Below are 3,180 nucleotides of genomic sequence, written 5' to 3'. Positions count from 1 at the left end.
TACCCAAGGAGCTAAAGGGAACTGCAACCCTTATAGGTGGAACAACAATATGAACTAACCAGTACTCCCCCAGAGCTCGTGTTTCTAGCTGCATACATATCAAAATATGACCTGGTCGGCCATCAGTGGAAAGAGAGGCCCATTGGTTGTTCAAACTTTATATGCCTCAGTACAGGGGAATGCCAGGGCCAAAATGTGGGAGTTGGTGGGTAGGGGTGGTGGTGGGGGGAGTGTATTGGGGACTTTTTGGATAGCATTGGAAATGTAAATGAGGAAAATACCTAATTAAAAAAAATAAGTGTTCGCCCTAGGTCATCAGGCAGTTGTAGTCACACAGATCCATGGTATCTGGTAACAGGCAATTTTCCTTATGCACAGACCAACCTAAGACATGGGGCCTGGAGGAGATAGGGTAACCCTATGACGGGTAAGACTATGACATGAAAGAATCAACCTAAGACAGGAACTGAGGCTGAAGAACAGAATTGCCCAGACCTAGTCCAGCATCATATTATTAAACAAAAAAGGGGGAGATGTAGGCAGCTGACGCCTAAAGATGGCGCCAGTTTCTGTTACACCATGGCTGTAAACAACACCACTGTGCAGGCACTAGCCCAAATCTGGCGCCCATCCCTCCCCAGAGGGTGCATACAAATTAAGGTGATGGTACACTGACCAATCCCAGGAGGACACAAAGATTTTCCCTGTGCTGGGGTGTATATAAGGAATCCTCCCTGGGTTCCCGGGGTCCCCTTAGCACATCGAGGTTTTCCTGCAATAAAAGCTGTTGAGAAGAATCTGACTGTGTTGTGTCTTCCTTGCCAGACAAGGTGAGCGCGAAAAATTGGTGGAATTCTTCTGAGGTGCTCATTTGCTACATATATTCAGGGGTCTTAGGTCCACCTCATGCTCGCTCTTTGGTTGGTAATTCAGTATCTGGGAGCCTCTAAAGGTCCAGATTAATTGACTCTATTGGTCTTCCTGTTGAGTCCCTGTCCTCTTAGGGTCCTTCAACCCTTCTCCCAACTCTTCTGTTGGACTCCCCAAGCTCTCTCTAATGTTTGGCTGTGAGTCTTTGCATAACTTTTCATTGGCATCTAGGAGGAGACTCTCAGATGTTTTCTTTCATATCTTCCCTTTGATTCTAACTTGAATGTCTTACAGAAATAGTTAGAATCCAGTTGGATAACATGGAAGGACCAAAAGGATTCAAAAATGTCATTAAAGGGGAAACACCATACCCCCAATTCTTTTAAGAGGAAGGCAGTTAATGTTGTAGAATATTCTGAAGATGCAGTGTGCAGGAGCTAAATTATTCACGTTTTTGCTAGGAGGTTTGTTTGTTTGTTTTAGTCTATGTGAGATGTTTTACATTTCTATCTTTTCATAACAAAATCTAAGAAATTTAAAATTGAGTGAACAAATTTGTGAGACAAATACTCTGTCTTTAGCCAAGAGCCACTAAGTACAAATGGGTAAGAAATTAGTTTTACAGATGCTTTTAACTTCTTCCCCGAAACTCCTTCAAGTGCCATATTTAAAAATATAGAAGTATAATGTTATATTGATATGCTTATTAGTCTATAAGCATATATGGTATCAAATGTACTCTCCTGATATTTGATTTATGAATCTTGGTGAACATTCTTTTTCATGTGTTTAATTTCAGGAATTATCCATTGAGGATTCAGAAATGAAAAATTCAACTGTGCTGACAGTTTGTGCTTACAGGGCTCACAGGGTCTCCAGAGCTACAGGTGCCCTTGTTCTTGTTTTTTCTGGTGATCTATCTTGTCACTATTCTAGGGAACCTTGGTCTAATTGCTCTGATCTGGAATGACCCTCACTTACATATCCCTATGTACTTCTTTCTTGGCCATCTGGCTTTTGTGGATGCTTGCCTATCATCCACAGTGACACCAAAGATGTTACTCGATTTCTTACAGATGAATAAGATGATTTCCTACTCTGAATGCATGATACAATTCTTTATTTTTGCAATCTGTGCTACTACAGAATGTTTCTTTTTGGGAGTTATGGCATATGATCGCTATGTAGCCATATGCAAACCTTTACTTTATCCAATGATTATGACTAAGAGAGTATGTATATGTCTCTTAGTCCTGTCTTTTGTAGGTGGAATTCTTCATTCTTCAATACACGAGGGATTTCTATTACTACTAAACTTCTGCAATTCCAATTTGTACATCACTTTTTCTGTGATATCGTTCCATTGCTAAAGATTTCCTCTACTGACACTACACTTAATTTTCAACTGATATTTGTTTTTGCTGGAATAATTCAAGTCCTCAGCATTGTGATTGTTCTTGTGTCCTATACACTAGTGCTGTTTACAGTTTTACAAAGGAAGTCTGTCCAATGCATGAAGAAGGCTTTCTCTACCTGTGGTGCCCATCTCTTATCTGTGTCTCTGAACTATGGACCTCTTCTCATCATGTATATTTTCCCCGTGTAACAAGAAGCAGATGGTCAAGATATCATAGACTCTCTGTTTTACACAGTCATAATTCCTGTGTTAAATCCAATTATCTCCAGCATGAGAAACAAGCATGTCACAGATTCTCTGAAAAAGGTGTTAATGAAAAAGGCTTAGCAGTCACAGAGATTTGATTTAGTATTAAAAATGTCACGTTTTTCTCTGTAAGTTTTTTTTTAATGCTTTAAAGAAATGTTCAAAGAATTTTGAATTTTAATTTTCTTGTCTTCCTTTGATAATGGCTAAATAAAATTTTCAATGATTTTTATGACTTAAGATGATTTCCCTAAAAAAATACCTAAAATATTGTTGTCTATGGTGGTTTGAATAATAAATGGCCCCACAAACTCATGCATTTAAGCATTTTGGTACCCACCTTATAAGATTGTAAATATCCTGGCATCTCTAGGACAACAGATTTTCTGGAAAAAATACATCACTGGGGATGAGCTTTGAGAGTTTCCTCCACTTCCAGTTTGTTCTCTCTGTTTCCTGGTAGGCTGACTAAATGTGATCAGCTAGCTTTCTGCTTCAGCTTCTGCTTACTGAGATATTATGGATTATTGGAACTGTAAGTCAAGGCAAACCATTTCTTCCATAAGTTGCTTATAGATATGGTGTTTTATCACAGCAATACTTCTGTAACTAAGACAGAAGGTGGAACCAGACACTGGGTATCCATA

General features: G+C 39.1%; 1 pseudogene; it reads left to right on the top strand.

Annotated features, from left to right (window-relative positions):
* Nucleotides 1–1,678: 1,678 nt before the first annotated feature.
* On the top strand, nt 1,679–2,614 carry LOC110288906 (annotated as a pseudogene).
* The last annotated feature ends 566 nt before the right edge of the window (nt 2,615–3,180 follow it).

Source organism: Mus caroli, unplaced genomic scaffold (genome assembly GCF_900094665.2).
Source record: "Mus caroli unplaced genomic scaffold, CAROLI_EIJ_v1.1 scaffold_23606_1, whole genome shotgun sequence".
Lineage (NCBI taxonomy): Eukaryota > Metazoa > Chordata > Mammalia > Rodentia > Muridae > Mus > Mus caroli.
This window is presented reverse-complemented; position numbering and strand designations above follow the sequence as displayed.